The 20051-nt window shown below is 35.0% G+C and overlaps 1 protein-coding gene across 1 annotated transcript in view; it reads right to left on the reverse strand.

The window, feature by feature from the left end:
* The window catches only part of LOC133577244 (kinase suppressor of Ras 2-like), a 303350-nt gene that overhangs the window by 2717 nt on the left and 280582 nt on the right, over window positions 1–20051 (reverse strand). The gene's annotated exons all lie outside the window — the stretch shown is intronic.

The raw sequence follows: 20051 nt of genomic DNA on the forward strand, positions 1-20051 counted from the left end.
TATATTAAATTGTTAAATGTATCCAGTGATTATACTATAAAGTTATTTTCCATTTAACTTCACCAGTTTTAGATTATTTTTATTCAAAATCGCTGAATTTTCACATTTGCCGTTCAAATACTGAGAAGAGACGGTGCGGTGAACAGCAGCCAGTCGAGGCACGTCACTCAGTGCCTCAACATGGACGGACTCGGCTAAATGCTGGCCTGCTGTGCAGTGAGACTGTATTGCTATATGAATTATATTATACATTTCCATAGTTTAGTTAGCTGAGGTATATAATGTACAGTGTATTTTGTCAACAACTGTATGTGTGTAACGTATTTCTTGTGCTGAGCGATCATAAAACGGCTGCAAAAGACGCACTGGCTGAGGCTCGCCTCCTGCACCCCCGCCGTAGAATTGTTATATCAACTAAAGCCCACACTTAAACTTTCCACGTGCAAGATTGAAAAAAGTTATTTCATAAGAAGCCAAAAAGTGCAAAAACAATAATGTTCGTGTTGGAGGAGTTGTGAATGACTGCAGGGACAAAACTTTAGGTACACCTGCAGACTGCAGGTGTACCTAATTCACAACTCCTCTAACACGAACATTATTGTTTTTGCACTTTTTGGCTTCTTATTAAATAACTTTTGTTACCTATTTTTATGGGCTTTCCTCTTTGTGATGTTAAGTTCCTGTTATGCGCTGTTATACAGTATATGCCTTGAGCTCTTATTTTGAAGGCGCTAAGAGCGGAAGTGATGTCACGTTGCAAAGGTTTTTGAAAGAAGGTAAATAAAGTGGTCCTCGTGTAAACTGGAGCATCCGTGTTTGTTATTTTGTAGTTTCATACAGTATAGGCCACATTTATAAACCCTCGGTTACACTTTTTTAAATAGATTCAATCTTGCACGTGGAAAGTTGAAGTGAGGGCTTTCGTTGATATAACACTCCCGTCAGGGGGTTCATTAATCCAGCACAACAGCGGCGAATGGACTTTATTTATAAGTAAAGGTAAGACCATAATAACGTTTTTTTTATTAAATGTGCTTTTTTGTGTGCTACAGTTTGTATGTGTAAAGTTAAAGTTAAGTTAAAGTACCAATGATTGTCACACACACACTAGGTGTAATGAAATTTGTCCTCTGCATTTGACCCATCCCCTTGATCACCCCCTGGGAGGTGAGGGGAGCAGTGGGCAGCAGCGGCGCCGCGCCCGGGAATCATTTTTGGTGATTTAACCCCCAATTCCAAGCCTTGATGCTGAGTGCCAAGCAGGGAAGAATGCTGGTATGAGCTTTTAAACATAACCCGTTAACTGCTGCCAATCAAATGGTGAATAAGATACTCTTTAGGGTTCATATGTTTGTAAATCTGACTGTGATGAAGTCAGTGCCTCACCAGCCATCAACCTCACCACACGTCACTGTTGTGTCCCCATACTGTCAGACCAATTTCTGACACCAATGCCAGGTTTGTTCAAAATGTATATATTTTTTAATATATACTACTCAGCCTTAGGGTCCCCGTGTGGTCTGATCTCTGGTCTAAGTGGCTCCACTCTGCTGCCTGCCTGTGTTCTGGCTGTATGGCATCCTGAGGACCAACTTCTGACACCAGATGCCAGGTTTGTTCAAAAAAATCATATTTTTTTAATATATACTACTCGGCCTTAGGTATGGTCTGGTGTCTGGTCTAAGTGGATCCACTCTATTGCCTGCTTGAGTCCTGGCTGTATTGTTAGGGTCCCACTTCTGACACCAAATGCTGGGGTTTGGGAAAAAATATGGCCAATAATAATAATAAAAAAAAAACATATATTCTTCAGCAAACACCGACATTTGGTGTCAGAAGTCGGTCCTGAGTGTCCCCGTACAGTCCGACCTCTGGCATAAGTGGCTCCACGTTGCTGTCTGCATGTGTCGTGGCTGTATAGGAACCCTGAGATCGCACCTCTAAGATACCACTTCTAACGCCCAGTCTGGGGGTTCGTTCAAAGACATCGACCATTGTTTTTCTTTTATATATATAATTTGGTCGAACCCCGACGTTTGATGTCAGAAGTGGGATCTCAGTGTCCCCTTACAATCTGACCTCTGGCGTTAGTGGCTCCACTCTGCTGTCTCCCTCTGTCCTGGTTGTGTAGGAACCTTGAAATCCCACTTTTGAGATCCCACTTCTGACACCAAAAATATGGAGCATCTTTTTTTTTTTTTTTTTTTTGCTTTTTTTTATATATATATATATATTTTTTGGAGCCACCCCTATCATTTGATATCAGAAGTAGGACTGTAGGATCCCTGAACTGTCAGAAATATGTTCTAAGTGGCTCCACATGTCCTGCCTGCCTGCGTCCTGGCAAGATCCCACTTCGGACACCGTGTCATACCCACAAAGTTATATCTCCAACTGCAATCAAAATAATGCGACTACCAAAATAACAACACACCAAGGTGTCTGATACTGGTACGGATTATAAAAGTGGATGGTTGGTCACATGATATGTTTTAGCTTGAGCCCTGATGGTGGAGAGAATAGTGAGAAGTCCTGCAAGAGCTCGATCTAGTACGGTGGTCAGCAACCCGCGGCTCTTTAATACCGCCCTAGTGGCTCCTTTGAGCATTTTTAAAAAAGGATTAAAAATGGAAAAAGATGGGGGAAAAATATATTATATTTTTTTTAATATGTTTTTTGTTTAAGGACAAACATGACACAAACCTTGTGAGAACTACCACTGTGTAATATGTTTGTGTGTATGCTTCACTGATGAGACTATTTGGTGAACACCGTTTTGTCCTACTAAATTCGGCGGTTCTTGAACCCACCGTAGTGTGGACTGTGACGCAACAGTTTGTTTACATGTAAAACCTTCCACGTCTCCTTTGTCTCATTTTGTCCACCAAAAGTTGTATGCTGTGCGCGAACGCTTTGTTGATGTTATTGACTTGTTGGAGTGCTAATCAGGCATGTTTGGTCAGTGCATGACTGCAAGCTAATCAATGCTAACATGCTATTTAGGCTAGCTGTGTGTACACACGGCATCATTATGCCTCATTTGTAGGTATATCTGAGCTCATTTAATATCCTTTACTTTTATCTTCTTTGTGGGCGGCATGGCGTAGTGGGTAGAACAACCGTGGCAGAAATCTGAGGGTTGCAGGTTCGCTCCCCGCCTCTTACCATCCAAAAAATCGCTGCCGTTGTGTCCTTGGGCGGGACACTTCACCCTTTGCCCCCGGTGCCACTCACACCGGTGAATTGAATGATGAATGATAGGTGGTGGTCGGAAGGGCCGTTGGCGCAAATTGCAGCCACGCTTCCGTCAGTCTACCCCAGGGCAGCTGTGGCTATGAAAGTAGCTTACCACCACCAGGTGTGAATGATTGATGGGTTCTACATGTAAAGCGACTTTGGGTACTTAGAAAAGCGCTATATAAATCCCAGTTATTATTATTATTATATAATTTAGTTTTGCACGTCTTGTCCAGGGTGTACCCCGCCTTCCACCCGAATGCAGCTGAGATAGGCTCCAGCACCCCCCGCGATCCCAAAAGGGACAAGCGGTAGAAAATGGATGGATGGATTGAGGACAAAGCTACGAACAGTGGGAGACCGGGCTTTCTGCTCCGCCGCTCCCAGTCTGTGGAACGCTCTCCCTGACCACCTGAGGGTACCACAGACTGTGGATGCTTTTAAAAAAGGCTTAAAAACCCTTCTTTTTAAAAAAACTTTTTTTTTTTTTTTTTTTTGATATATGCATACTAGTTTTAGCTATTTGGCTGTTCTAGTTTTTATTTTTATTTATTTTTTATTATCTTTTTATTTTTTATTTTTTTAATACACTGTAGCTGTCACACCGCGGTGAGGGAAGTCTTGTCTTGGGTTTTTCTGTCTTGTGATTTGCATGTTTTAGTTTGAAAAGTAACTCTCCTCTCGTTTCAGGTCACTTGCCCTTCCTTTTGTGTCATCAGTCTGACGTCATCCTGGTTCCCTGATTGTTTCCACCTGTTCCCTATTACCCTCATGTGTCTTATAAGCCCACTCCTCCCTTTGTTCTGTGCCAGATTGTTTCGTTTATTCGTGCTCTCTAGCATCCATGCCCATGTCCATGCCTTGTCTTGCCTTGCCTCGTCTTGTGCTTATGTTCTTTGATCCTGAATCCCTTCGTTGCTATTTTGAGTTTTCCTTTCTTCCTCCTCAGCAGAGTGATTTTTTGTTATTTAGTTTATTCAGCCGAAGTGGTAAGTTTCAGTTATTTTTCATTCTTTCCTCACATTTTTGAGTGACAATTTTTGTTCAAACTTTATTAGATTAGATAGTGTAGAATTTTTCATTAGCTGTTGTTTCTTCCTCCTGTTGGAGCGTTTTTTGTTTATACATTTTATAGCATATATTAATTATAGTTCGTCTTTGCTTTTGTGTTTTCCTCCGTTCGGAGCGATTTTTGGTTGTTCCTATTTTTTTTGGAACCTTTTTTGCCGATTAGTTTTTGGTTAAAATAGATATTGTAATCCTCGACTTTGGAGGTGAAAAGGAAGCTGTCAAAATAAAAGCCTGTCTAAGTTCCCTACTCTGCATCTGAGTCCTATCTTTTTACCAAGCCTGACAGTAGCACTTTGAGGTTGTTTACTCAATGTAAAGTGCTTTTTACAAATAAAATCTATTATCATTATTATTATTATTATTATTATGGATGTCTCATGACACATTATTTGTGTGTAATATTGGCTGCATTTCTTTGTTTGTGTGCCATGTTGTTCCAGACCACAGCAAATGGCACCTAGCTTGCCAAAGATTGTAAAAGATCTATTAAAAGAAGACAGCCTGCCGTTTCCTTTAACTTGGACACACACATCTACACCTTTGGCCAATAAATTCCAGTCATTTCCAGGAGTTATCTCACCTTCTGAGTAGCCTCTGATGTAGAATAAATATTACATTTCAACATTTCTGTCAACGAAGATTTGCTTCAGCCTGTGACACATAGTCATTTTGATAGTAGGCTACTATAGCTAATATAGATACTTACATCATGTGTTGCCTTGATTATAAGACTTATATACGGCTTTTATTTTTTTGCGGCTCCAGACAGATTAGTTTTTTGTATTTTTGGTCCAATATGGCTCTTTCAACGTTTTGGGTTGCCGACCCCTGATCTAGTAGGGCATTTCTGGATGTTAGCGGGGATGTGGCGTGGTGGTCGCACACTAACAGGCCAGATGGGCGAGCATACGAGGCGCTGGAGGGCGAGCCACGGTCAACCTCCTCTCTCTTGTCTTCTTCGACGTTACGTAAGCTCTTATTTTCGGCGACGGAAGGAGGATTGTGCGAGTCGAGCAGCTGCGTACGTACAGGTGCGAGCAACACTGCTGTGGGACGCTTCGGGACATCCCTCCTGTGGGATGCCTTTCGGCTGTCTTTCTCTGCGCCTGTCCAAAAAAAGCTCCATAATGAGCTCTGTGGGTGTCTTTAAACGAATAGAGACGAGCCCGCGGTCCTCGGTGACGACGTGGCCCGGCCAATGTGTCGCTGCTGAATGGGCTCCAGGGCGCATGGGCTTGAAATGCACTCGTTGGCTTTATTGGTATTGTTGGTAGAGTCATGTGAGCTTTTCATTTCATTTCATCTCAACCCCACAAGGGAGTCCTCATGTGTAAGCTAAACGCCAATGTGTTATCAGCTATTATGTCTCTGACAGACCTACCACGTGGTGGCGCTGTTTATTAGTCCATTTGACTTGAAATTTCTCACACAGCTCTGCTTTATCATTTGTAGAAGACTTATAGAACTGTGAGGATATTGTTTATCATTTGAATGCTAGCATGTCTTCCAAAACATTTTGACCACAACCCACATTTAAAAATTGATCCAAAAAAAATGGCTTGCATTTTTTATTTGCAGCTTGATTGAGAGAATCACTCTCTGGATGTTCTTAACTCCTGTTTAAATGCCAACAGGATAACGCAAGCGCGACGTCTTGTATTTTTTTTTTTTTTTTTTTAACAGAAACCCATCGACTGGTGGCGCCAGGTACTGCACTCTAGTTGTCGTAAATGTCGACTAAAAGCGAGCATGCCTGATACTGTAGAACAGGGGTATCAAACTACGGCTGAGTTTGCTAAGTATAAAAAATAGCTGCAATTTTTTTATGGAAAAAATAAATGCTTTTCTAAATGTCAAATCATCCGCTTGTTACTCTCGGGGTCTCCTAGCCGCTCAGGAAAATAATATTGTCTAAAAATGCATTTTTCCATCGATAACATGACATCATCGCGCCAAGTGTGTGCTCTTTCAGTCATTAGTGCGCAAGGAATGTGTATATATATATAAATATATATATATATATATACATATATATATATATATATATATATATATATATATATATATATATATATATATATATATATATATACAGTATATATATCCATCCATCCATCCAGCTTCTTCCGCTTATCCAAGGTCGGGTCGCGGGGGCAGCAGCCTAAGCAGGGAAGCCCAGACTCTCCTCTCCCCAGCCACTTCGTCCAGCTCTTCCCGGGGGATCCCGAGGCGTTCCCAGGCCAGCCGGGAGACATAGTCTTCCCAACGTGTCCTGGGTCTTCCCCGTGGCCTCCTACCGGTCGGACGTGCCCTAAACACCTCCCTAGGGAGGCGTTCGGGTGGCATCCTGACCAGATGCCCGAACCACCTCATCTGGCTCCTCTCCATGTGGAGGAGCAGCGGCTTTACTTTGAGCTCCCCCCGGATGGCAGAGCTTCTCACCCTATCTCTAAGGGAGGGACCCGCCACCCGGCGCTTGTACCCGTGATCTTGTCCTTTCGGTCATAACCCAAAGCTCATGACCATAGGTGAGGATAGGAACGTAGATCGACCGGTAAATTGAGAGCTTTGCCTTCCGGCTCAGCTCCTTCTTCACCACAACGGATCGATACAGCGTCCGCATTACTGAAGATGCCGCACCGATCCGCCTGTCGATCTCACCATCCACTCTTCCCTCACTCGTGAACAAGACTCCTAGGTACTTGAACTCCTCCACTTGGGGCAGGGTCTCCTCCCCAACCCGGAGATGGCACTCCACCCTTTTCCGGGCGAGAACCATGGACTCGGACTTGGAGGTGCTGATTCTCATCCCAGTCGCTTCACACTCGGCTGCGAACCGATCCAGTGAGAGCTGAAGATCCTGGCCAGATGAAGCCATCAGGACCACATCATCTGCAAAAAGCAGAGACCTAATCCTGCAGCCACCAAACCAGATCCCCTCAACGCCTTGACTGCGCCTAGAAATTCTGTCCATAAAAGTTATGAACAGAATGGGTGACAAAGGGCAGCCTTGGCAGAGTCCAACCCTCACTGGAAACGTGTCCGACTTACTGCCGGCAATGCGGACCAAGCTCTGACACTGATCATACAGGGAGCGGACTGCCACAATCAGACAGTCCGTTACCCCATACTCTCTGAGCACTCCCCACAGGACTTCCCGAGGGACACGGTCGAATGCCTTCTCCAAGTATACAGTATATATATATATATATATATATATATATATATATATATATATATATATTTACAGCCCGGCCCCCGGCCAAATTTTATTTAATTGTAATTTTGAAGAATTTATCTGAATGTGCATGAACTGTTTCTGTTCAAAATTGTTAGAAATGTCACATGTTAAATGTTTAAATATTAACTGTCAGTTTACTGTACTGTGCCAAATGTACTACTATATGAGTACATATTTTATATTGTTTCATTGAAAATAAAACAGCAAAGTCCATTTGGCTGTCATCTGTTTTAATTATGAGACACAATTGTGTCAAAGTCATGATTTTTTTAAATTCATGCTTGAAATAAGAAATGATTACTTTAAAAAAGCAGTTTTATACTTGTGAGTGTTGATGACACAGCTTTGCAACACTTGATATTCTAGTTTCAAGCATGTTTTACTCAATATAGGTCATCAAATCTCAGCAACAAGCTGTAATATCTTACTGAGATCATTTAGGACCAAAACACTTAAAGGGGAACATTATCAGCAGACCTATGTAAGCGTCAATATATACCTTGATGTTGCAGAAAAAAGACCATATATTTTTTTAACCGATTTCCGAACTCTAAATGGGTGAATTTTGGCGAATTAAACGCCTTTCTATTATTCGCTCTCGGAGCGATGACGTCACAACGTGACGTCACATCGGGAAGCAATCCGCCATTTTCTCAAACACCGAGTCAAATCAGCTCTGTTATTTTCCGTTTTTTTCGACTGTTTTCCGTACCTTGGAGACATCATGCCTCGTCGGTGTGTTGTCGGAGGGTGTAACAACACCAACAGGGACGGATTCAAGTTGCACCAGTGGCCCAAAGATGCCAAAGTGGCAAGAAATTGGACGTTTGTTCCGCACACTTTACCCACGAAAGCTATGCTACGACAGAGATGGCAAGAATGTGTGGATATCCTGCGACACTCAAAGCAGATGCATTTACAACCATAAAGTCAAAGAAATCTGCCGCCAGACCCCCATTGAATCTGCCGGAGTGTGTGAGCAATTCAGGGACAAAGGACCTCGGTAGCACGGCAAGCAATGGCGGCAGTTTGTTCCCGCAGACGAGCGAGCTAAACCCCCTATCGACCCTAGCTTCCCTGGCCTGCTGACATCAACTCCAAAACTGAACAGATCAGCTTTCAGGAAAAGAGAGCGGATGAGGGTATGTCTCCAGAATATATTAATTGATGAAAACTGGGCTGTCTGCACTCTCAAAGTGCATGTTGTTGCCAAATGTATTTCATATGCTGTAAACCTAGTTCATAGTTGTTAGTTTCCTTTAATGCCAAACAAACACATACCAATCGTTGGTTAGAAGGCGATCGCCCAATTCGTCCTCGCTTTCTCCCGTGTCGCTGGCTGTCGTGTCGTTTTCGTGGGTTTGGCTTGCATACGGTTCAAAGCGATATGGCTCAATAGCTTCAGTTTCTTCTTCAATTTAGTTTTCGCTACCTGCCTCCACACTACAACCATCCGTTTCAATACATGCGTAATTGAATCGCTTAAGCCGCTGAAACATACTTGCCAACCTTGAGACCTCCGATTTCGGGAGGTGGGGGGCGGGGGGCGTGGTCAGGGGTGGGGCGGGGCGTGGTTGGGGGCGTGGTTAAGAGGGGAGGATTGTATTGACAGCTAGAATTCACCAAGTCAAGTATTTCATATATATATATATATATATATATATATATATATATATATATATATATATATATATATATATATATATATATATATATATATATATATATATATATCTACATCCTGAAAATATGCAAACAAAATTGTGTTTAGATAATTGATACTTCAAACTTGCATAAATAAATCTTAAAGAATATAACATAACTTGGCTTCTGAGAGTTCCAAAATGTAATGAATAAAATGCTAAAGTTGTTGATAAACAAGCTATTATTTTAATATCTAAATATGGTCATTTTAAATGAATTATTATGATAATTTAGAATAAATTATTTCCAATATGTTTATTTTAATGTATAATTCTATGGCTGGATGTAATAAGGAGTCACGAAAAAATACAAATAAAAATACAATTAATTTTGATGTTTTTAGCAAAATATAGTAAAAATGTATTTAGTTTTTTTTTGTTTTTTTTTAATTAATAAATATATTTATTTTTAGGTAAAATAAACATAATAATACAATTGATCTCTAGTCTGGATGATTTAGTTCTTGTCACCCTGTTGTCCTCCCTGTCATGTCTGTATTATCATGTCTTGTTTTAAGTCATGTTTTGTTTAGTTTCTGTCTTTTCACTCCCTTGTCTGGTCACCATAGCAACCATTAGTTTTCACCTGTCACGTCACGCACCTGTTTCACGTTTTGAGTCACGCACCTGCTTTCACTAATCATGTCCATAGTATTTAAGTTCATTCATTTTCTGTTGTTCGGCCTGACGACCTCACAACACATTTATGCTCTGTTCATGCCTCTAACTCCTTTTCATGTCCATCGTTCACGCTGCTCCTTTTTTGTCCAAGCCAAGTAAGTTTTTGTTCCATGTTTATAATCTTTTTGTTTTTCATAGTTTATTATCCGCCACTGTGCGCGCTTTCATTTATCCCTTTTTTTATATATATTAAATTGATATATTAAAACCCGCCATGTACCTTAATTCCCGTCTCGCCCGTGCCAACTTTCCGTTGCATCCTGGAAAAGCAAACACCCCGGACCAAGTCATGACACTCCCGTCATGAAAAAAGGCTGTCCTCACTCAGGTCCGCATGGAGCTGGAGGGGGCGTGGCTTCCAGCTCCGGCTGAAAATCAGGAGATTTTCGGGAGAATATTTGTCCCGGCAGGTTTTGGGGAGAGGCGCTGAATTTCGGGAGTCTCCCAGAAAATTCGGGAGGGTTGGCAAGTATGCGCTGAAATCCGAGTCTGAATCCGAGCTAATGTCGCTATAGCTTGCTGTTCTTTCCGCCATGTTTGTTTGTGTTGGCTTCACTATGTGACGTCACAGGAAAATGGACGGGTGTATATAACGATGGTTAAAATCAGGCACTTTGAAGCTTTTTTTAGGGATATTGCGTGATGGGTCAAATTTTGAAAAAAACTTCGAAAAATAAAATAAGCCACTGGGAACTGATTTTTAATGGTTTTAACCCTTCTGAAATTGTGATAATGTTCCCCTTTAAAACAAGTAAAACACTCTAACATCAAATCTGCTTAGTGAGAAGAATGATCTTATCAGACAGAAAATAAGCAAATATCAGCCTTATTTGAGATATTTCATCTTACTTAGATTCCAGTTTTTGCAGTGCAGTAAGACGGCGAAGATAAAGGTTTGAATTCCAGTTCTCGTCTGTGAGCGCTACAAACATTTGAGTCCAATCTGCCCTGCACCCAAACATTCATGCTCCGCTGGCTTCCCTTCCAGAGCTGGTCTTGGGAAGATTGTGGTGTTTTTTTATTTATTTTTTATTTTACGCCTGGTTGGCCGCGGCCGGACGTCGGCGGTGGCGGTCGAGGGTTGGGGGTGTGGGGTGGGAGAGGCTGTCCTGTCCTCCTCTTTCTATCTATCCATCCATTTTCCTGTCTGTCCTTTTTGCCACTCCACTAACTTCTCTGCACTCCAGCAGTGACTCACACACCAACATCACTATATTTAAATCTCCATCACGTGTCTCCGTGTGGGAAATAATACATCTGCCATGTGTCCACTTGTACTCGCTGGTGGCGTTTTGGTGCATTATTCACTAAAAGTCTAACAATGTTTTTCGAAATCGGATTTTTTTTTTTGGTACAATACAGTGTTCCTGCACGGTACACATTAAGGGACGGACAGGAAGTGTATCTGCTTCCTGCATAAACAAATACAGAACACCCCCAGCTAGCGCTTGTGCCAAGGAGAAATCGGAGTTTGAAAGCCCTCTCCTGTCTTTAGATTAGCGCAAAGATTTTCAAACTGTGGTACGTGTACCACTAGTGGTACGCGGGCTCCATCTAGTGGTACCCAAATAATCACTTGATTTAAGTACAATGTTTTATTTTGCTAAATTCTGTAATGCTAGTGTTCTGTAATATAATATACTTGGTAAATAAAACCTATGCCTTGTTTTTAATGACTATTTGGGTCTACTGTGCTACTGTATTTTAATGTTAGTCCCTATCGTGGCACTTGGAGAGCCAGGTGTTTTCTCAGGCGGTACTCGGTGAAAAAAGTTTGAGAACACCTGTTTAACTGTTAAACTGTTACTGTTGTTCTTCAACAGAAAGCTTGTAATCTATTACAAATTATTTCAACATATTTCAAATAAATTATAAACAGAAAACAATAAAAAATGATTACATTCATTTGTATTATTTTTAAATTATTAAAATAAATACAAATTTAAAATAAAACAGGAAGCTTGTAATTTAATACAAATTATTCCAACATATTCCAAATAAACAGAAAACAATAAAATATTATTACATTAATTGTTTTTAATTATTAAAATAAGAAATACATTATAAAATAAAACAGGGAGCTTGTAATCTATTACAAATTATTTCAACATATTTCAAATAAATTATAAACAGAAGACAATAAAAAATTATTACATTAATTTGTATTATTTTTAAATTATTAAAATAAATACATTATAAAATAAAACAGGAAGCTTGTAATTTAATACAAATTATTTCAACATATTCCAAATAAACAGAAAACAATAAAATATTATTACATTCATTTTTTTTAAATTATTAAAATAAAAAATAAATTATAAAATAAAACAGGAAGCTTGTAATCTATTGTAAATTAGTTCAACATATTTCAAATAAATTAAACAGAAAACAATAAAATATTATTACATTAATTTGTATTATTTGTTTAATTATTAAAATAAAAAATAAATTATAAAATAAAACAGGGAGCTTGTAATCTATTACAAATTATTTCAACATATTTCAAATAAATTATAAACAGAAAACAATAAAAAATGATTACATTAATTTGTATTATTTTTAAATTATTAAAATAAATACATTATAAAATAAAACAGGAAGCTTGTAATTTAATACAAATTATTTCAACATATTCCAAATAAACAGAAAACAATAAAATATTATTACATTAATTTTGTTTTAATTATCAAAATAAAAAATAAATTATAAAATAAAACAGGAAGCTTGTAATCTATTGTAAATTAGTTCAACATATTTCAAATAAATTAAACAGAAAACAATAAAATATTATTACATTCATTTGTATTATTTTTTAATTATTAAAATAAAAAATACATTATAAAATAAAACAGGAAGCCTGTAATCTATTGTAAATTATTTCAACATATTTCAAATAAATTAAACAGAAAACAATAAAATATTATTACATTAGTTTGTATTATTTTATTAATGATTAAAATAAAAAATAAATTATAAAATAAAACAGGAAGCTTGTAATCTATTGTAAATTATTTCAACTTTTTTCAAATACATAAAACAGAAAACAATAAAATATTACATTAATTTGTATTTTTTATTTATTATTAAAATAAAAAATACATTATAAAATAAAACAGGAAGCTTGTAATCTATTATAAATTATTTCAACATATTTCAAATAAATGACACAGAAAACAATACAATATTATTACATTAATTTGTATTATTTTTAAATTATTAAAATAAAGAAATAATTATAAAATACAATTAAAAAAATATAAATATTGTTTAATTATTGTTTTTTAAACTAATTTAATATATTAGTTTATGTATTTATTTGGGAACGTTTTTATTATCTGCTGACCGTTTTTGATGTTTCATAAAAATAAAAAAAACATTGAAACGGTTTTGCATTTACTAAAATTATAAACTAGCGAGTGTTCCACTATTTGCACTGGGATGCTATGGTGATGGTTCTTCCCCATTCCCTCTATTGATGTACTGAAAAGAAAACCATACAAGTGCTGCATTTGAGGCTGTACTGGGGTGTACATTGAGAACACTAATTGTGGGAGAAATATTACAATGTACCTTACTTTTTTGTGAGCTTTTTTCACAGCTGTAAGACTCCAGCCATTCACCATGATGGTACTCACTTTTTTTTTTAGCAATGTTAACTTACTTCTTTTTGGTTAGGATGCTTAAAAGTGGTCTTGGTGTTTTGCTTTGTGTTGAGCTATAATTATGTTTGTTTTGAACAGAAGTCGATTCATGTTATGGCGGCCACAGCTTGACCCTGGGACAGACCATTTCCATCTGTATTATTTACGATGGAAAAAACAGAAAGGTTCCACTGTAGTGTGGAGTACAAATGCTGTGTTTAAAGTGGCACTAATCTGTGCAAATGCATCATGTGAGTATAGTGACACGCATCATGGCTGTTTTTCTGTTGGCAGCAATGTTTAACTTATTTTTACACTTGTACATCTGTTAAAATGAACTATAAATAACATATGTTAATTACGTTTATTTTAAAATGATAAGATTTCAGGTTTAATGAGTACCAGCGCTTGACCCTATAACGGACTTTTCTATGTGTTTTATTTCCTACTTAAAACACTTTTGAAAAATCCTACAGCAAAACAAATATTCAAAAGACGGCTGAAATCCAAGGGAAAAATAATCTGTGTTTTTTTACTGTACTTCTTTTTTAAATGTTGTTTATTAGTATCATTTAAACAATATTAATGCGATTTGTATTATTATATTATCATTATTATTAATATAAAACAACAACAACAATAATATTAATAATCTTTAATATTGCATTATTATTATCATTACAACATGATTGTGTATTATCATTACTAAAGTTTTGTTGTATTGTTATAATGCCATTTTTGTATTTACTATAGTACTATTTTTGTTATCATTATAATAATATAATACTATACAATTGCAATATTACAATAATAGTAATAATTATTGTAATCATTATTTTTAATATTTGATTTGTATATTAGTATTATATTTGTTTTTTTCTTATCATTATAATAACATCAATGATATAATTATAATATTATATGTATTGTTATTCATATTTTTATTTTATTACAACAATTATAATTATATAAATGATTGTTGTATTATTATTATCATCACCATTAATATACATGTATTATCATTATAATAGTATACAGTAGCAATAATAATAATTATAATCATTATTGTATATAATATTTATGTTTATTTTTAAAAGGGACAAGCGGTAGAAAATGGATGGATGGATGGATATTTATATTTTTTTATTATTATAATAACTTCATAAACAACATACATATAAATATTCATATTTAATTATTAACATTGTGTTATTAGTATAATTTAAACAATATTAATGCGATTTGTATTATTATATTATCATTATTATTAATATAAAACGACAACAACAACAACAACAATAATATTAATACTCTTTAATATTGCATTATTATTATCATTACAACATGATTGTGTATTATCATTACTAAAGTTTTGTTGTATTGTTATAATGCCATTTTTGTATTTACTATAGTACTATTTTTGTTATCATTCTAATAATATAATACTATACAATTGCAATATTACAATAATATTAATAATTATTGTAATCATTATTTTTAACATTTTATTTGTATATGAGTATTATATTTGTTTTTTTCTTATCATTATAATAACATCAATTATATAATTATAATATTATATGTATTGTTATTCATATTTTTATTTTATTACAACAATAATAATTATACAAATGATTGTTGTATTATTATTATCATCATCATTATTATATATGTATGATCATTATAATAGTATACAGTAGCAATAATAATAATTATAATCATTATTGTATATAATATTTATATGATTTATATTTGTTTATTATTATAATAACTTCATAAACAACATACATATAAATATTCATATTTAATTATTAACATTGTGTTATTATTGTTATTCATACTGTTTTTATTTCATTATTACAATAATAATACTAATAATAATTATTATTAATAATGTTGTAATAACATCATTATAGAAATATTTTGTTGTATTATTATATTCAAAATGTTGTATGTATCAAATTACTATTATTGTTGTTATCATTATAATAATATAATAGTAATACGATATTTGTTGTTATTACTATATTTTATTTGAAATGTATTATTATTTGTATTTTTATTATAATATCGACAATAATAGTGTAACTTTTATTAATATTTCATTATTATCAACATTAAATTATATGTATTTACATGTAAAGCGACTTTGGGTACTTAGAAAAGTGCTATATAAATCCCAGTTATTATTATTATATAATTATGTATTATTATTAATAAATTGAATTTTCATTATTCAATTACTGTATTATATTTTGTATTTATTATATTGTTATTGTATAACAACAACAATAATACTAATACTAATAGTCATAATAATCATTACAATCCTTTTTTATTAGGATTATTATTGTTGTCCAGAGGTCCAACTGCTTTTTGCTGCATTCAAGTTGCAGACCAACACCAAACCGAACTGACGCCATAAAAACACTTCACCAAAAAAACAAAAAAAAACATGAATAAAAAGTGGCAGACTCATAAAAGATGACATAAAAGAAAGAGAAAAAATGTATTTTATTGTCATACACAAGGATGAGTGCAAAGAAAGAGCTGGTTAGTGGGGAAGTAAGTACTGTAAGTAAGCCATGGAGCCACCATAAGGCATCAATAACCAATCAATACACAAGCCATCATCTACAACACAAAAAAGGTGGAATCAGGAAAAGAAGAACAACCAAAAGAAACAACACAGCATCAATGCAACTGGAAGGAAAATGGAGGGAAATCAATTCGAATAATAATAGTAATTAAAATACAAAAAAAACAACAACACAAAACAAGAACACAACACAATTGTTCTACATTCAAAAGTAAAGAGTCTAAGAAAACCCACAATCATAATCATAGGGAGGATGATGTTATGTACACTTGGCACTAATGTTAGTTCTTCTAATTGCTAGTTATTATAAATCACAGCAACAATCATTCCCTCAAGCAAAGCTGCTGGAAGCTCCGGCAAAGACCAACATATGCATACATACCTATATGTAGACTACCGTATTTTCCGCACTATAAGGCGCACCTAAAAACCACACATTTTCTCAAAAGCTGACAGTGCGCCTTATAACCCGGTGCGCTTTATATATGGATAAATATTAAGATTCATTTTCATAAAGTTTCGGTCTCGCAACTACAATAAACAGCCGCCATCTTTTTTCCCCGTAGAAGAGGAAGTGCTTCTTCTTCTACGCAAGCAACCGCCAAGGTAAGCACCCGCCTCCATAGAACAGGAAGCGCTTCTTCTTCTACTGTAAGCAACCACCCGCCCGCGTAGAAGAAGAAAAAGCGCGCGGATATCACCGTACGTTTCATTTACTTTGTGTGTTTACATCTGTAAAGACCACAAAATGGCTCCTACTAAGCGACAGGGATCCGGTTCATGAAAAGACGCAATCTCTCCATCCGCACACGGATTACTATTTCACAGCAACTGCCTAAAGACTTTCAAGAAAAGCTGGCTACTTTCCGTGCATATTGTAAAAACAAGATAGCTGAAAAAAAGATCCGGCCAGAGAACATTATCAACATGGACGAGGTTCCACTGACTTTTGATATTCCTGTGAACCGCACTGTGGATACAACGGGAGCACGTACGGTGAATATTCGCACCACAGGGAATGAGAAGTCATCCTTCACTGTGGTTCTAGCTTGCCATGCTAATGGCCAGAAACTTCCACCCATGGTGATATTCAAAATGAAGACCTTGCCAAAAGAGACCTTTCCAGCCGGCGTCATCATAAAAGCTAACTCGAAGGGATGGATGGATGAAGAAAAGATGAGCGAGTGGTTAAGGTAAGTTTAAGTTTACGCGAAGAGGCCGGGTGGCTTTTTTCACGCAGCTCCGTCCATGTTGATATACGACTCCATGCGCGCCCACATCACGCTGGTTTTTAATATATTATTAAAGTTTGACTGACCTATCTGACTGTTTTTTTGACATTCCTTTAGCGCAGTTAGATGCGGCTTATAACCCAGGGCGCCTTATGGTGCGGAAAATACGGTATATGTATATACATACATACCTATATGTAGACTATATGTACATACATACATACATACATACATACCTATATGTAGACTATATGTATATACATACATACCTTTATATAGACTGTATGTATATACATACATACCTATATGTAGACTATATGTATATACATACATACCTATATGTAGACTGTATGTACTCTATATGTGTAACGTGCTGGGGAGTAGCGTCCTCTGCAGTGGACATTTTCTTGTTGGTCTTTTTCTATTGCCAGAGTTCCACATATATATCTACATATATAAAAAAAAAGCTCTGTCATGCAAAACTCAAACGTCCTCTGCAGTGGACGCCGCTTCCCAGGAGGAAATACACGAGTCACAAAAATGTCATGTTTGACTTTGGGTACAATTTGAGGATGAAGCTAAAAGGTATTAAAAAGTACTTTTACAGGTGAACTTCATTTCACTCGCACACTCCTTCCTCACACTTCACTTTTCTATAAATCATTCTGCTTTGTGTTTGACTTAGTTCAAAATATACATATTTCAGAAATTCATTTTGGCCTATATTAAGTGTTTTGAAGCATACAAATTGCTAAAGGAACCAAAAACAAACAAACAAACAAACAAAAAATATTTCAGAAATTAGTTTTAGCCTATATTAAGTGTTTTAAAGCATAACAATTGCTAAATGAACCCAAAAAAAACTAATCTAGAAAAAACTGCTAAATAAACCAAAATTGTTATTTTTTTATTTGCTAAATGAACCAAAAAAATACAATCTAAAAGAAATTGCTAAATGAACTAAACAAAAAAAAAGAATATCTAGAAAAACTGCTAAATGGACCTTTTTTTTTTTTAATTTGCTAAAGGAACCAAAAAAATTAATCTAAAAAAAATGTTTAAATTAACGAAAAAAAAAAAAATTCTAAAAAAATTGCTAAATGAACCAAAAAAAAAAAAATCTAAAGAAATTGCTAAACGAACCAAAAAAAAAAAGTAATCTAAAAAAATTGCTAAATGAACCATCCATCCATCCATCCATCCATCCATTTTCTACCGCTTGTCCCTTTCCGGGTCGCAGGGGATGCTGGAGCCTATCTCAAAAATATATTAATCGAAAAAAATTTGCTAAATGGATAAAAAAATTTAAAAAATTACAAAAATTGCTAAATGAACCAAAAAAAATAAATCTAAAAAAAAAACTACTAAATGGACCAAAAAAATAAAATAGCTAAAAAAATTGCTAAATGAACCCCAAAAAAAAAACTAATCTAGAAAAAACTGATAAATAGACCAAAATTGTTTTGTTTCTTTATTTGCTAAATGAACCAAAAAAAAAAAAAATATCTTGAAAAACTGCTAAATGGACCAACATTTTTTTTTGATTTGCTATATGAACCAAAAAAATTAATCTAAAAAAAAATGTTTAAATTAATGAAAAAAAAAAAATTCTAAAAAAATTGATAAACGACCCCAAAAAAAAAAACAAATCTAAAAAAAATTGCTAAATGAACCATCCATCCATCCATCCATTTTCTACCACTTGTCCCTTTCCGGGTCGCAGGGGATGCTGGAGCCTATCTCAAAAAAATAATAATCGAAAAATTTTTGCTAAATGGATAAAAAAATTAACAAAAATACAAAAATTGCTAAATGAACCAAAAAAATAATAATCTAAAAAAAAACTACTAAATGGACCAAAAAAATAAAATTGCTAAAAAAAACTGCTAAATGAACCCCCAAAAAATAACTAATTTAGAAAAAACTGATAAATAGACCACAATAGTTTTTTTTATTTTTTATTTGCTGAATGAGCCAAAAAAATAAAAAATCTAGAAAAACTGCTAAATGGACCAACATTTTTTTTTATTTGCTATATGAACCAAAAAAAATGAATCTAAAAAAAAAAGTTTAAATTAACGAAAAAAAAAAAATCTAAAAAATTGCTAAATGAACCAAAAACATTTTTCTAAAGAAATTGCTAAACGAACCAAAAAAAAAAAAACAAATCTAAAAAAAATTGCTAAATGAACCATCCATCCATCCATCCATTTTCTACCGCCTGTCCCTTCCCGGGTCGCAGGGGATGCTGGAGCCTATCTCAAAAAAATAATAAACGAAAAAAAATTGCTAAATGGATAAAAAATTACAAAAGATTACAAAAATTGCTAAATGAACCAAAAAAAAAAAAATTTTCTAAAAAAAACTACTAAATGGACCAAAAAAATAAAATTGCTAAAAAAATTGCTAAATGAACCCAAAAAAAAACTAATCTAGAAAAAACTGATAAATAGACCAAAATTGTTTTGTTTTTTTATTTGCTAAATGAACCAAAAAAAAAAAATATCTTGAAAAACTGCTAAATGGACCAACATTTTTTTGTTGATTTGCTATATGAACCAAAAAAATTAATCTAAAAAAAAAAGTTTAAATTAACGAAAAAAAAAAAATCAAAAAAATTGCTAAATGAACCAAAAAAAAATTTCT

Source organism: Nerophis lumbriciformis, linkage group LG38, assembly GCF_033978685.3.
Source record: "Nerophis lumbriciformis linkage group LG38, RoL_Nlum_v2.1, whole genome shotgun sequence".
Lineage (NCBI taxonomy): Eukaryota > Metazoa > Chordata > Actinopteri > Syngnathiformes > Syngnathidae > Nerophis > Nerophis lumbriciformis.